The 15,605-nt window shown below is 37.1% G+C and overlaps 1 protein-coding gene and 1 pseudogene across 1 annotated transcript in view; one reads left to right on the forward strand and one right to left on the reverse strand.

The window, feature by feature from the left end:
- The window catches only part of ROBO1 (roundabout guidance receptor 1), a 1,249,229-nt gene that overhangs the window by 488,762 nt on the left and 744,862 nt on the right, over positions 1-15,605 (reverse strand).
- Positions 14,060-14,684, forward strand: LOC119531917 (annotated as a pseudogene).

Consider the following 15,605-nt stretch of genomic DNA (forward strand, 5'->3'; position numbering starts at 1 on the left):
TCATATGTGATCTAGTTCGTCTAGAGAAACAGTGGGCTAATAAAACAGGAAGTTGATAATATATTTTGGGCTGTGTTCAGGAGGGATTTAAATGCTATGTGACAATCTACACACAGTTGCATGAACCCTGGGGAAGAAATGAAGGTTTTTGGAAAGTAAGTGAAAAAATTATAGCTGTACAGACTTGATGCAGATATACCTGTTAGGAGAGTATTCTAGGACAGAGTTAATAAAAGTCTAAATTAAGTTTAAGTTTTGATAAAAACAATGGAAACAGGAGGAAATGGTCATGGAAATCTGACTCCTAAAGCTTTCTATTTTCTTATTTCTCTTCATTGCATGCATTTTAATGTATTCTGAACAACATTCTAGTGGAAGTTAAGAAGAATTGTGAAGATTAGGTGGTATATAAATCTAGGGGAAATATATATATACACACACCCACACACACACAACACACATGGTCTGTTTTATATAAGATATATTAATTATATAATGTATAGGATACTTTATAGCATGTAAGCTGTCATTAACAAGTACTCAGCAGAACAAGACAGGTAATTTAAACGAATGGAGTCCATATATACATATGCATTTTAAAGAAGTAGGGATTTGATTTGTTTAAAAAAGAAATATACTCTTTCTTTTGATTTCTCCTAAGGTTTTCCAGTATTGATAATGAAATTGATACAGATATTTTTCTACCATAAGAGAAACAACAAGACAAGTCTGAAGACAAATGACAAAAAATGATTAGTCTCTGTGATTCAGAAACAATTGGGAGTGTATTGACTGTGGCAAACTGGAGAACAACTAAAGAAGGCAGCTTCTTCTTAGCTCCAGCCAATTTTGGCCCTGTTGGACCAATGCTACCACATTTTCAGATTTCTCAAGAGAAAGTAGAATTTAATTTCTGAATATAAAATACCTCTACTATAAATATCAGTTTCATTCATTTAAAATACTGTGTGGGCTAACAAAACATCCTTGAGGATTGAATCTAATGTATGCATCATTGGTTTGTGACATGGTTTGGAAATAAGAAATTGAGACCAACATCAGCAGCCATCTTTATACTGATGTATTCCAATTACGTATTTCCAGCTCAAACCTCTCTTTTGAGCAGTGAACTTGTGCATCAAAGAGACTACTCAACATTGACACTTGATTAAGGCATTACCTTATATAACTTCTGACATTGCTCCTGGGTCTATTTTAGAGTCAAAGGTTTGAAAAATCTGCAGGTAGCAGAGAATTACTCAAGGAGACAGCATGGTTCCATTTAATTCATTTTGAAAATGCCTTACCAATAAAAACAGTGACCCCAATTTTCTTGTTCTTTAGAAGGGTAAAAATGCTCAAATATCTTTTTAACTTTTACTTCCACAAATATATATTTTTACTAAGATTCAGAACAAAATCTAACCTTGCTAAGAATATTGACTGAACATCATTATTAAAGAATTAAGTACTTATTATTTGGGAGTGGTTTAAGACATCATAAATTTTTATAAAAGAATGTAAATATTGCAGAAAAAAATGTAGACACCTGTCATTCTGGAAAGAGGAGTGCTGAAAATGGGGGCTTGTCTGAGATTTCCTCTGTAGTTCCTTTAGTTCCCTTAAATAAGTAGAACATCAGGGCAGTAGCATCCTAAATATTTTCAACTGCTAAAATTATTTTTATTTTTTAATTCAGGGAATATGGTGGTAGTGATGGCAGCACTGATTTTGAATCTTTTAAAAACCCTACATGAAAATATTCAGACCAGCTAGATTGCAAAACCAAATCCTACATGCAGCATTTACAACAAAATAGGTAAAGACATATCACATGAATCCCCCCAAAAAAGTGGGTAGGAATAGACTATAAAGAGATAAATTACCTGCCTGTTTTGCTCTTTATGCAGGAGAAAGCAGAAGGAAGAAACAGGGTGTCTGATGGACACAGAACAGGAACCCAAAAGTAACCAACAGCTAGTTAGTAGTCAATAAAGTGGGCCAATTTGAGAACAGTGGCTACAACCGAAAGATTTTTCCCATTCTTAATGGTAAATTAATTTAGAGTCTTCAAGTCTAGTCCCTGTGAACTCTCCAAACTGAGCTGTCACTATGCCCTTTGAGGACAGGGCCTGCGTTTAGAAGGAGGGCTGGCTTCCTGGGTGTGTGACCTGTGCACTCTACAGGGCCCTTTGCTTGGTTTAATGTTCCACTATCATGTTCCTGAAATTTTTAATCATTTTGAACAAGGAGCCTCACATTTTCATTTTGAACTAGAACCCACAGATTATGCAGCTGATCCTGTTCAGGAGAAACTTCTGGGAGTAGAGTCAAAACTGAGAAGGAGAAAAATTATTGAGTGGAATGAAAGGGAAGGTCCAGGTAAAAGTGGGGGAGAGGGAAGAGTAAGTATATCTTCAAAAGCATGTCACCACATTTTAGAAACATACATGGGCACAATAGAAGCAGGAGCACTGTGAAGTTAGAAAGTTTTCTATAGCAGGCTTCCTTTTAAAATTTCAGGAAAATTAACATAAAGGGAACACCACAATAGTCTAGAGGTTCAATCCCATACATTTATCTCTATAGTGTAAGGTGAAATAAAATAGGGGATAGAATAATATCACAACAGGCAATAAAAGCATTTAAGATGTAAAAACTCAACAAAACTGATATACTATTCCAAAATGAGCTAAAGATTAGGAAAATTATATAACATCAAAAAACAACCTAGAATTAACTACTTGTTAAATCATACTTTGAAAGTTATCACTGTTCTGCATATATGTTATACTTCACAATAAAATGTAAAACAAAACAAAACAAAACACAGAGATAGGGACAAATCTCAAGAAAGAACTAGAAATAAAAATGAAAACTTTTATGAATGTTTTTGAAAGGAAAGTTAAAATTGAAGGAACTCAACTGTGAATAAATGCAACAAATCATGGTTTAAGAGATACAGAGGAAGAAAAGAATGGATATATTCAAAATCAAAAACAAATGAAGGGAAGAAAAAGATTCAAGGGAAAAGAAAAAAAAATTAAATACAGGCCAAGAAAACCCAACATAAGGATTACAGGTAAAAATGAAAAAAAAAAAAAAAATCAATAAAATATCCTTGAAATAAAAAACAATTTAAACCATATCTTAAAAGCATAGCCTGCATTTGTAAGAATATCAGCCCAGAACAACCAATGACATGGCATATTTTATTGCCAGTTTTAAAGGAAACGAAAAAGAAAAAAAATTTTTTTTGGACATCTAGGCAAAAAAAGCATGTGATTCATAAGAAAAATAAAACTATATTACCATCAGACTTTTTTGACACTAACATTTTCTGACAGAAGACAATGCAGTAAAGCATTTAAGATACTCAAAGTGTGACAATGATTTTATATCCAGCAAAACTGTCCATCAAATATTAAAGACACACACTGTTATCAACATAAAAGAAGTCAGAGAATAGTGTTTCCATTAACCCTTTGTAAGGAATATGCTAGAGAATGAGCTTCAGACAGTCAAAATGGCTAAAGAAACTTCAGTATAAGAACTGATGGTGAGCGTCAAACATACGTTACTTGCAGAAATAAAACTAAATCACAGCTAAATGTAAGAGACCGTAGTATATAATGGTTATATAGTTTGACATTGTATATCTAAAGTGGGTTGAGGTTGACTGAGAACCAATTCATTTTTTAAAAACTGAGTAGATAAAAGGATAGATAAATATAGTTCATTTTTCTGTTATGAACTGTACCACTGGAGAATCAAATAATAGATGAAGGAAAGTCTTTCTTTGAACAATGATTCCAGAAAATAAAAGTAAAAAATCATAGAATTAAAATATTACCGCTATGTGGTGGGCGGGGCAAGATGGCAGACTGGTGAGCTGTATGTTTTAGTTACTCCTCCAGGAAAGTAGGTAGAAAGCCAGGAACTGCGTGGACTGGACACCACAGAGCAATCTGACTTTGGGCATACTTCATACAACACTCATGAAAACGTGGAACTGCTGAGATCAGCGAAATCTGTAAGTTTTTGCGGCCAGGGGACCCGCGCCCCTCCCTGCCAGGCTCAGTCCCGGGGAAGGAAGGGCTGTCAGCTCCGGGAAGGAGAAGGGAGAACTGCAGTGGCAGCTCTTATCGGAAACTCATTCTACTGATTCAAACTCCAACCATAGATAGACTGAGACCAGACACCAGAGACTCTGAGAGCAGCCAGCCCAGCAGAGAGGAGACAGGCATAGAAAAAAAACAACACGAAAAACTCCAAAATAAAAGCGGAGGATTTTTGGAGTTCTGGTGAACATAGAAAGGGGAAGGGCCCTGAGGCACATATGCAAATCCCGAAGAAAAGCTGATCTCTCTGCCCTGTGGACCTTTCCTTAATGGCCATGGTTGCTTTGTCTCTTAGCATTTCAAAAACCCATTAGATCTCTGAGGAGGGCCCGTTTTTTTTTTGCTTTTTTTTTTTTAATCCTTTTTTCTTTTTCTAAAACAATTACTCTAAGAAGCCCAATACAGAAAGCTTCAAAGACTTGCTATTTGGGCAGGTCAAGTCAAGAGCAGAACTAGGAGAGCTCTGAGACAAAACGCAATAATCCAGTGGCTGAGAAAATTCACTGAACACCACAACTTCCCAAGAAAAGGGGGGTGTCCACTCACAGCCATCATCCTGGTGGACAGGAAACACTCCTGCCCATTGCCAGCCCCATAGCCCAGAACTGCCCCAGACAACCCAGTGTGACGGAAGTGCTTCAAATAACAGGCACACACCACAAAACTGGGCGTAGACATTAGCCTTCCCTGCAACCTCAGCTGATTGTCCCAGAGTTGGGAAGGTAGAGCAGTGTGAATTAACAAAGCCCCATTCAGCCATCATTTCAGCAGACTGGGAGCCTCCCTACACAGCCCAGCAGCCCAGAACTGCCCTGTGGGGACGGCACTCACCTGTGACATAGCACAGTCATCCCTCAACAGAGGACCCGGGGTGCATGGCCTGGAAGAGGGGCCCACTTGCAAGTCTCAGGAGCCATACGCCAATACCAAGGACTTGTGGGTCAGTGTCAGAGACAAACTGTGGCAGGACTGAACTGAAGGATTAGACTATTGCAGCAGCTTTAAAAATCTAGGATCACCAGGGAGATTTGATTGTTAGAGCCACCGCCCCCTCCCTGACTGCCCAGAAACACGCCCCATATACAGGGCAGGCAACACCAACTACACACGCAAGCTTGGTACACCAATTGGACCCCACAAGACTCACTTCCCCACTCACCAAAAAGGCTAAGCAGGGGAGAACTGGCTTGTGGAGAACAGGTGGCTCGTGGACGCCACCTGCTGGTTAGTTAGAGAAAGTGTACTCCACGAAGCTGTAGATCTGATAAATTAGAGATAAGGACTTCAATTGGTCTACAAATCCTAAAAGAACCCTATCAAGTTCAGCAAATGCCATGAGGCCAAAAACAACAGAAAATTATAAAGCATATGAAAAAACCAGACGATATGGATAACCCAAGCCCAAGCACCCAAACCAAAAGACCAGAAGAGACACAGCACCTAGAGCAGCTACTCAAAGAACTAAAGATGAACAATGAGACCATAGTACGGGAGATAAAGGAAATCAAGAAGACCCTAGAAGAGCATAAAGAAGACATTGCAAGACTAAATAAAAAAATGGATGATCTTATGGAAATTAAAGAAACTGTTGACCAAATTAAAAAGATTCTGGACACTCATAGTACAAGACTAGAGGAAGTTGAACAACGAATCAGTGACCTCGAAGATGACAGAATGGAAAATGAAAGCATAAAAGAAAGAATGGGGAAAAAAATTGAAAACCTCGAAATGGACCTCAGGGATATGATAGATAATATGAAACGTCCAAATATAAGACTCATTGGTGTCCCAGAAGGGGAAGAAAAGGGTAAAGGTCTAGGAAGAGTATTCAAAGAAATTGTTGGGGAAAACTTCCCAAATCTTCTAAACAACATAAATACACAAATCATAAATGCTCAGCGAACTCCAAATAGAATAAATCCAAATAAACCCACTCCGAGACATATACTGATCACACTATCAAACACAGAAGAGAAGGAGCAAGTTCTGAAAGCAGCAAGAGAAAAGCAATTCACCACATACAAAGGAAACAGCATAAGACTAAGTAGTGACCACTCAGCAGCCACCATGGAGGCAAGAAGGCAGTGGCACGATATATTTAAAATTCTGAGTGAGAAAAATTTCCAGCCAAGGAAACTTTATCCAGCAAAGCTCTCCTTCAAATTTGAGGGAGAGCTTAAATTTTTCACAGACAAACAAATGCTGAGAGAATTTGCTAACAAGAGACCTGCCCTACTGGAGATACTCAAGGGAGCCCTACAGACAGAGAAACAAAGAAAGGACAGAGAGACTTGGAGAAAGGTTCAGTACTAAAGAGATTCGGTATGGGTACAATAAAGGATATTAATAGACAGAGGGGAAAAATATGACAAACATAAACCAAACGATAAGATGGCTGATTCAAGAAATGCCTTCACGGTTATAACGTTGAATGTAAATGGATTAAACTCCCCAATTAAAAGATATAGATTCGTAGAATGGATCAAAAAAAAAAATGAACCATCAATATGTTGCATACAAGAGACTCATCTTAGACACAGGGACACAAAGAAACTGAAAGTGAAAGGATGGAAAAAAATATTTCATGCAAGCTACAGCCAAAAGAAAGCAGGTGTAGCAATATTAATCTCAGATAAAATAGACTTCAAATGCAGGGATGTTTTGAGAGACAAAGAAGGCCACTACGTACTAATAAAAGGGGCAATTCCGCAAGAAGAAATAACAATCGTAAATGTCTATGCACCCAATCAAGGTGCCACAAAATACATGAGAGAAACACTGGCAAAACTAAAGGAAGCAATTGATGTTTCCACAATAATTGTGGGAGACTTCAACACATCACTCTCTCCTATAGATAGATCAACCAGACAGAAGACCAATAAGGAAATTGAAAACCTAAACAATCTGATAAATGAATTAGATTTAACAGACATATACAGGACATTACACCCCAAATCACCAGGATACACATACTTTTCTAGTGCTCATGGAACTTTCTCCAGAATAGATCATATGCTGGGACATAAAACAAGCCTCAATAAATTTAAAAAGATTGAAATTATTCAAAGCACATTCTCTGACCACAATGGAATACAATTAGAAGTCAATAACCATCAGAGACTTAGAAAATTCACAAATACCTGGAGGTTAAACAACACACTCCTAAACAATCAGTGGGTTAAAGAAGAAATAGCAAGATAAATTGCTAAATATATAGGGATGAATGAAAATGAGAACACAACATACCAAAACCTATGGGATGCAGCAAAAGCAGTGCTAAGGGGGAAATTTATAGCACTAAACACATATATTAAAAAGGAAGAAAGAGCCAAAATCAAAGAACTAATGGATCAACTGGAGAAGCTAGAAAATGAACAGCAAACCAATCCTAAAGCAAGTAGAAGAAAAGAAATAACAAGGATTAAAGCAGAAATAAATGACATAGAGAACAAAAAAACAATAGAGAGGATAAATATCACCAAAAGTTGGTTCTTTGAGAAGATCAACAAGATTGACAAGCCCCTAGCTAGACTGACAAAATCAAAAAGAGAGAAGACCCATATAAACAAAATAATGAATGAAAAAGGTGACATAACTGCAGATCCTGAAGAAATTAAAAAAATTATAAGAGGATATTATGAACAACTGTATGGCAACAAACTGGAGAATGTAGAGGAAATGGACAATTTCCTGGAAACATATGAACAACCTAGACTGACCAGAGAAGAAATAGAAGACCTCAACCAACCCATCACAAGCAAAGAGATCCAATCAGTCATCAAAAATCTTCCCACAAATAAATGCCCAGGGCCAGATGGCTTCACAGGGGAATTCTACCAAACTTTCCAGAAAGAACTGACACCAATCTTACTCAAACTCTTTCAAAACATTGAAGAAAATGGAATTCTACCTAACTCATTTTATGAAGCTGACATCAACCTAATACCAAAACCAGGCAAAGATGCTACAAAAAAGGAAAACTACCGGCCAATCTCCCTAATGAATATAGATGCAAAAATCCTCAACAAAATACTTGCAAATCGAATCCAAAGACACATTAAAAAAATCATACACCATGACCAAGTGGGGTTTATTCCAGGCATGCAAGGATGGTTCAACATAAGAAAATCAATCAATGTACTACAACACATTAACAAGTCAAAAGGGAAAAATCAATTGATCATCTCAATAGATGCTAAAAATGCATTTGACAAAATCCAACATCCGTTTTTGATAAAAACACTTCAAAAGGTAGGAATTGAAGGAAACTTCCTCAACATGATAAAGAGCATATATGAAAAACCCACAGCCAGCATAGTACTCAATGGAGAGAGACTGAAAGCCTTCCCTCTAAGATCAGGAACAAGACAAGGATGCCCGCTATCACCACTGTTATTCAACATTGTGCTGGAAGTGCTAGCCAGGGCAATCCGGCAAGACAAAGAAATAAAAGGCATCCAAATTGGAAAAGAAGAAGTAAAACTGTCATTGTTTGCAGATGATATGATCTTATATCTAGAAAACCCTGAGAAATCGACGATACAGCTACTAGAGCTAATAAACAAATTTAGCAAAGTAGCGGGATACAAGGTTAATGCACATAAGTCAGTAATGTTTCTATATGCTAGAAATGAACAAACTGAAGAGACACTCAAGAAAAAGATACCATTTTCAATAGCAACTAAAAAAATCAAGTACCTAGGAATAAACTTAACCAAAGATGTAAAAGACGTATACAAAGAAAACTACATAACTCTACTAAAAGAAATAGAAGGGGACCTTCAAAGATGGAAAAATATTCCATGTTCATGGATAGGAAGACTAAATGTCATTAAGATGTCAATTCTACCCAAACTCATCTACAGATTCAATGCAATCCCAATCAAAATTCCAACAACCTACTTTGCAGACTTGGAAAAGCTAGTTATCAAATTTATTTGGAAAGGGAAGATGCCTCGAATTGCTAAAGACACTCTAAAAAAGAAAAACGAAGTGGGAGGACTTACACTCCCTGACTTTGAAGCTTATTATAAAGCCACAGTTGCCAAAACAGCATGGTACTGGCACAAAGATAGACATATAGATCAATGGAATCGAATTGAGAATTCAGAGATAGACCCTCAGATCTATGGCTGACTGATCTTTGATAAGGCCCCCAAAGTTACTGAACTGAGCCATAATGGTCTTTTCAACAAATGGGGCTGGGAGAGTTGGATATCCATATCCAAAAGAATGAAAGAGGACCCCTACCTCACACCCTACACAAAAATTAACTCAAAATGGACCAAAGATCTCAATATAAAAGAAAGTACCATAAAACTCCTAGAAGATAATGTAGGAAAACATCTTCAAGACCTTGCATTAGGCGGCCACTTCCTAGACTTTACACCCAAAGCACAAGCAACAAAAGAAAAAATAGATAAATGGGAACTCCTCAAGCTTAGAAGTTTCTGCACCTCAAAGGAATTTCTCAAAAAGGTAAAGAGGCAGCCAACTCAATGGGAAAAAATTTTTGGAAACCATGTATCTGACAAAAGACTGGTATCTTCCATATATAAAGAAATCCTACAACTCAATGACAATAGTATAGTCAGCCCAATTATAAAATGGGCAAAAGATATGAAAAGACAGTTCTCTGAAGAGGAAATACAAATGGCCAAGAAACACATGAAAAAATGTTCAGCTTCACTAGCTATTAGAGAGATGCAAATTAAGACCACAATGGGATACCATCTAACACCGGTTAGAATGGCTGCCATTAAACAAACAGGAAACTACAAATGCTGGAGGGGATGTGGAGAAATTGGAACTCTTATTCACTGTTGGTGGGGCTGTATAATGGTTCAGCCACTCTGGAAGTCAGTCTGGCAGTTCCTTAGAAAACTAGATATAGAGTTACCATTCGACCCAGCGATTGCACTTCTCGGTATATACCCGGAAGATCGGAAAGCAGTGACACGAACAGATATCTGCACGCCAATGTTCATAGCAGCATTATTCACAATTGCCAAAAGATGGAAACAACCCAAATGTCCTTCAACAGATGAGTGGATAAATAAAATGTGGTATATACACACGATGGAATACTACGCGGCAGTAAGAAGGAACGATCTCGTGAAACATATGACAACATGGATTAACCTTGAAGACATAATGCTAAGCGAAATAAGCCAGGCACAAAAAGAGAAATATTATATGCTACCACTAATGTGAACTTTGAAAAATATAAAACAAATGGCTTATAATGTAGAATGTAGGGGAACTAGCAATAGAGAGCAATTAAGGAAGCGGGAACAATAATCCAAGAAGAACAGATAAGCTATTTAATGTTCTGGGGATGCCCAGGAATGACTATGGTCTGTTAATTTCTGATGGATATAGTAGGAGCTAGTTCACAGAAATGTTGCTATATTAGGTAACTTTCTTGGGGTAAAGTAGGAACATGTTGGAAGTTAAGCAGTTATCTTAGGTTAGTTGTCTTTTTCTTACTCCCTTGTTATGGTCTCTTTGAAATGTTCTTTTGTTGTATGTTTGTTTTCTTTTTAACTTTTTTTTCATACAGTTGATTTAAAAAAGAAGGGAAAGTTAAAAAAAAAAAAAAAAATCCAGGAAAAAAAAAAGATGCAGTACCCCCTTGAGGAGCCTGTGGAGAATGCAGGGGTATTCGCCTACCCTACCTCCATGGTTGCTAACATGACCACAGACATAGGGGACTGGTGGTTTGATGGGTTGAGCCCTCTACCACAGGTTTTACCCTTGGGAAGACGGTTGCTGCAAAGGAGAGGCTAGGCCTCCCTATGGTTATGCCGAAGAGCCTCCTCCCAAATGCCTCTTTGTTGCTCAGATGTGGCCCTGTCTCTCTAGCTAAGCCAACTTGAAAGGTGAAATCACTGCCCTCCCCCCTACGTGGGATCAGACACCCAGGGGAGTGAATCTCCCTGGCAACGTGGAATATGACTCCCGGGGAGGAATGTAGACCTGGCATCGTGGGACGGAGAACATCTTCTTGACCAAAAGGGGGATGTGAAAGGAAATGAAATAAGCTTCAGTGGCAGAGAGATTCCAAAAGGAGCCGAGAGGTCACTCTGGTGGGCACTCTTACGCACACTTTAGACAACCCTTTTTAGGTTCTAAAGAATTGGGGTAGCTGGTGGTGGATACCTGAAACTATCAAACTACAACCCAGAACCCATGAATCTCAAAGACAGTTGTATAATAATGTAGCTTATGAGGGGTGACAAGGGGATTGGGAAAGCCATAAGGACCACACTCCACTTTGTCTAGTTTATGGATGGATGAGTAGAAAAATAGGGGAAGGAAACAAACAGACAAAGGTACCCAGTGTTCTTTTTTACTTCAATTGCTCTTTTTCACTCTAATTATTATTCTTGTTATTCTTGTGTGTGTGCTAATGAAGGTGTCAGGGATTGATTTGGGTGATGAATGTACAACTATGTAATGGTACTGTGAACAACTGAAAGTACGATTGGTTTTGTATGACTGCGTGGTATATGAATATATCTCAATAAAATGAAGATTAAAAAAAAAAAAAAAAAAAGAAAGACATAATGCTGAGCAAAATAAGCCAGGCACAAAAAGGGAGTTATTGTATGTTACCACTAATGTGAATTCTGTGAAAAATGTTCAGTGTTTTATACTGTAGAATGTAGGGGACCTAGAGATACCAGTTAGTGGAGGGGGAATGATAATCTAATAAGAACAGATAAACTATGGAGGGTAATCTCAATGTTATGGGAATGCTCAGGAATGATTATGGTTTGTAAACTTTCTTGCATATAGTAAGATCATGTTGGAAGCAATAGAGTTATTTTAGGTTTTTTTTTCTCTTATTCCTTTGTTTTCTTAGGGGTTGTTAATTTTCTTGGGGTATGGTAGGAACATGTTGGAAGCAATGTAGTTATTTTAGATTATTTGTTTTTCTTACTCCTCTGTTTGGACATGGTTTATTAATTTTCTTGGGGTATGGTAGGAACATATTGGAAGCAAAGTAGGTATTTTAGGTTATTTGTTTTCCTTAATCCATTGCTTTGTTTGAAATGTTGTGGGGTTTTTTTGGTTGTTGTTTGCCTGTTTGTTTTTAATTTTTTGATACACAAAGTTAAAAAATTGAAAAAAAATCAGTAGAAAAATGGGAGTAAAAACTAAATGAGAAATAGGGTGGGATGGGGGGAGGGTTTGGGTATTCTCTTTTCACTTTTATTTTTTATTCTTATTCTGATTCTTTCTGATGTAAGGAAAATGTTCAGAAATAGATTGTGGTGATGAACGCATAACTATATGATCATACTGTGAACAGTTGATTGTATACCATGGATGACTGTATGGTTTGTGAATATATTTCAATAAAACTGAATTAAAAAAAAAAATAAATAAATAAAAATATTACCATTTTTCAACTCCTATGGTATTAATGGTTCTAGGCATCTAACATTAATTAACTGTGAAGACCAGACATTTATGTGCCTTCTATTTACAAGACTATAGACTTGCCAAATGGAAAGAATGGGAATTGATCAATCCTCTGGATCCAGCTGCTGATTTTTATGGAAAATACAGAGCTCAGAGGAACATATTGAACTACACCACGGGAAATTATACAGGTCAAGTGTCCTAGGTTCCTCAACAGATAAATCATAAGGAATATAAATGAATGGAAGGGAAACTTGTAGATTAAAGGAGATTTAACAAGTTAAAAAAAATGGGTAGATTAAGCTAAAGTGTCTAAGAATGCACAGTTAGGTGATAAAAAAGAGAAGCAGAGAAGTGATTATTATAAAAGCCGAAATACTGGTTATTTTTGATTGGATGGAGGGATAATGACTTGAATGAGGGAAAAGGTAGGGCTAAGATGGCTGAGAAACTTCTATTTTTTGACCTGGGTGATGGTTACAAGGGTAGTCTCCTATTCTCGTAATTATTCACTAGCTGTGCATTTGTTTCCTTTAGTTTTATATATCTGTATTTTATTTTACAGGAAAAGGAAAAAAAAAAAAAAGAAATACTATAGTCACACTTTGATCAAGTTACTGAAAAACAAATAGAGAATTACTTTATAATAAGAATACTCTCATTGCCAAGATATTAAAATACAAATGTGGTTATTAACAAAATCGCTAAAATATTCCCTTTCCATATCTCAGAGTATACTCCTATATCAAATCTGATTTTGTGAAAAATGCAAGCAGGAGGTTCCCTCTTACAATCTTTCTTCTCTTTGCTCTCCTTATTACCATAATAATAAGCCCTTGGAAGCACTTGAAACTTACAGTACATCACAGTTGAAGGAATATCATTCAAAAAGATATAAGGCAGAAACAACATTTTAGAGGAAGCCCTAGCATGCCTAGAAAACCTCTAATCATTCTCAGCAGATGACTGATCATCTGGCTGGAATATCTTTAAAGGAGGAGCTTTACTCCAAAGTTGGATAAGTGAAGGTAGAATTCAAATGTGGTAACAGTGAGTGGTAGAAGAACAGTAACAACTATAAAGACTTTATGATTTCTTTAACATTGCCAGGAAGCATATAAAAGGCTTCCAGAGCTGACTAGATACCATTATAAAAATAATTGTGTCTTCCCTGCTGTGAATTATAAGTCTTTTATACATGGGAAATATTTTGGTGGACACAGAAAGTAAGGAAATAAAATTAATTTTAATTCCAAATGCTCTGTGAAACTATGTATTTTTTCTTCTAATGACAAAGCTGTCTCATGATTTTAAGGAGTCAGTAAAGCATATACTTGCATAAGAAAATGTTGATTATTCTGTTGCAAGTAGGTTCCTTAATGTGTGTTTAAACTCTTTATGGATACAGCCATTGCAGTACATTGAGCTCCATAATGACAGAGCAGGGCAAGTGAGAGCCAGGTGGGTGCTGGGTGACACTGGGCCTCGCTGATGAAAAACAACCAGACATGGGCAAAGAAGACCCTAAGAAGCCTAGAGGCAAAATGTTATCATATGCATTCTTGGTGCAAATTTGCTGGGAGGAGCACAAGAAGGAACAGCTGGACTTTTCAGAGTTTTCAGAGAAGTACTCAGAGAGGTGAAGACCATTCCTGCTAAAGAGAAAGGAAAATTTGAAATCATGACCAAGGCGGACAAGGCACATTATGAAAGAAAATATCCATCCTGAAGGAGAAACAAAAAAGGAGTTCAAGGATCCCAATGCATCCAAGAGGCCTCCTTCGGCCTTTTTCTTGTTTGTTCTCGGTATTGCCCCAAAATCTAAGGTGAATATTGTGGCCTATCCATTTGTCAATGTTGCAAAGAAACTGCGAAAGGTGTGGAATAACACACCTGTGGATGACGGGCAGCCTCATGAAAAGAAGGCTGTTAAGCTGAAGGAGAAATACAAAAAAGACATTGCTGCATACGAGGCTAGAGGAAAGCCTGATGTGGCAAGAAGGAGAGGCTCCAAGGCTGAAAAAAAGCAAGAAAAAGAAGGAAGAGAGGGAAGAGGAAGAATATGAGGAAGATGAGGAGAAGGAAGATGAACAAGACAAAGATGAAGAAGAAGAAGATGATGATGATGAATAAGTTGGTTGTAGCCCAGTTTGTTTTTCCTTGTCTATAAAGCATTTAACTCTCCTGTGCACAACTCACTACTTCTAAAGAAAAGAATTGAAATGCAAGGCTGTGTAAGATTTGTTTTTAAACTGTACACTGTCTTTTTTTTTACTATACTTAACACACTACCAAATGTGTCTTTATATAGTCCTGTCCTGATGGTCTTTTCAACAGCCATTAACCTTGCCTGGTACAATATGGGGACTGTAAATTGGCATGGAAATTTAAGGCAGGTTCTTGCTGGTGCACAGCATAAATTAGTTATATGTGGGATGGTAATCTTTTCATCTTCTCTTGTCTCTGATGCAACTTATCTGAAATAACTGTCATTCTGTTAACTGAGTATCACTCTGTAATTGTAAAAAAAAATAAGTTGCTGCTGTTTTGTTGACACTCTGAATGCTTCTAAGTAAATATAATGTTTTAATTTTAAAAACACTCTTTATAATAGTCTCAGTGGCTGAGAGATTTCAAATAGAGTTGAGAGGTCACTCTAGTGGACATTCTTATGCACTATATAGATAATACTTTTTAGGTTTTAATGTATTGGAACAGCTAGAAGTAAATACCTGAAACTATCAAACTGCAACCCAGTAGCGTTGGCTCTTATAGATGATTGTATAACAGTGTAGCTTACAAGGGGTGATAGAGTGATTGTGAAAACCCTGTGGATCATACTCCCTTTATCCAGTTCATGGATGGATGAGTAGAAAACTGGGGATAAAAACTAAAGGACAAATGGGGTGGGATGGGGGGGATGATTAGGGTGTTCTTTTTTCACTTTTATTTTTTATTCTTGCTCTGGTTCTTTCTGATGTAAGGAAAATGTTCAGAGATAGATTGTGGTGATAACGCATAACTATGTTATCATACTGTGGACAGTGGATTGTA

This window comes from Choloepus didactylus, chromosome 1 (assembly GCF_015220235.1).
Source record: "Choloepus didactylus isolate mChoDid1 chromosome 1, mChoDid1.pri, whole genome shotgun sequence".
Lineage (NCBI taxonomy): Eukaryota > Metazoa > Chordata > Mammalia > Pilosa > Megalonychidae > Choloepus > Choloepus didactylus.